Source organism: Sapajus apella, unplaced genomic scaffold (genome assembly GCF_009761245.1).
Source record: "Sapajus apella isolate SASKATOON/1434 unplaced genomic scaffold, GSC_monkey_1.0 scaffold10, whole genome shotgun sequence".
NCBI classification, from domain to species: domain Eukaryota; kingdom Metazoa; phylum Chordata; class Mammalia; order Primates; family Cebidae; genus Sapajus; species Sapajus apella.
Genome location: NW_022436950.1, coordinates 2,056,761 through 2,058,283, shown reverse-complemented (window position 1 = coordinate 2,058,283; position 1,523 = coordinate 2,056,761).

The window sequence follows — 1,523 nt, the reverse complement described above, 5'->3', positions numbered from 1 at the left end:
GACATTGATGACGTAGGCGACGTGGGGCAGGGGTTTGGTGGAGCAGAGTCCCTGCATGGGTGTGGGAACGGGTGCATAGGTGGAGCTGGCACATAGTGTGGTGCAGATTCTTAAGGTGACTCTGCTGCATATTTTTCTCATGAGCTGTAAGAGAGTCTGGGGGAAGAGGAGTGTCAGAGGAGAGAGAGGCTGGGTGAAGTCCCTGGCACAAGAGTTGGCTAGGGAAGAGACTGGAGCAGAGGTTTTCCTCCAGGGTGACCCCCTTCTGAGGACATTGGGCCTTGGTCTGGAGGCATTTTCTAGTGTTCTGACGAGGCAGGGGGTTAGGGCAGGGCTGTTGCTGAACCCCCTGCAATGCACAGGACGGCCCCCACCACAGAGGAAGACGGGCTGCCCGTTTTCGGTGCCTGGGCAGAGGCTGTGGCTGAGAGCTGACTTTGGTGCATCTGGTGCACTTGGGTGTAAAGAGACAGGAGTTGGTGTGGTGGGGCCCGTTGTGCAGCCGCGGTCAGTTGCATGGGGCAGGCATGGGGCAAAGGCTGGATTAAACAGGCTTCCCCATTATCACAGTGCTTGGCTGTGCCACGCAAGTGCACCAGAGAGAGGACGGAAGGAGTCAGAGTATGTGGAAGCTCCACAGTCATGACTGATGTGGGATTTATGCCAGTGAGTGGGGGAGGAGCCCTCGGGGGTGAAGGTCAGGAGGAGGTGATAGGTTTGAGAGACTGAAGGTGCTGGATGGGTGGAAGGATTGTTGGAGTTGGGTCCAAGGGCCATGAGCTGGAACGATGGGTGGTGGTGGTAAAGGAGTGGGGCGCTTGGATTTGAGATTGGGGCTTTCTGTTAGTGGTAGTGACAGGGGTGACCCTGGGAGTGGGTGTCGGGTGCAGGAGGTGGGATCATTCCCGGGGGGTTCAGGGACCCAAGGCCAGATTTGGGAAAGATCATTTCTCAATACTTGAAATCACAAGTTAAGACAGGAGCAGTGTTGGCGAGAGTGGCGGGTCCGGGAGGACCGGGTGGGACCAGGGGTTGGCAGCTGATGGCAGCAATGATGGGGTCAACAGTGACAAGATTTAAAGTTGGCAGTTTTTAGTGAGAATGATCTGGAAGACACAGCAAGCATAAGGAAATTACTGACTTTGCCTCTGGGCCGGTGACAAAGGCATAGGCTCCGTGGGAGGAGCGGAGCTGCAGCTGAGGGGCTGTGGGGAAGCCGTGTCCTGGAGCAAGTTGGGATGGAGAAGAGCTGCTGATCAGGACAGGCTCGGGAGGTGCAGGTGTTGGAGGGGTGGGATGTGGGCCCTGCGTCCTGCCTAGCGCCACGTACACACTCCTCTCCACCCAGGTCCCACCTTCTGGGCAAGTCAGTGTCCAGCAGCCTGACCCTCCAGCCCCAGACCTTGTCCTCCCTGGTGGTGACAGCCTTCACCCAAGGGCTCTCTCATGCTCTCCAAGGCCACTCACTAGAACTGCCCCACCTGCAGCTGCTCCACTCCTCCTCACGCAGACCACTGTCAGCT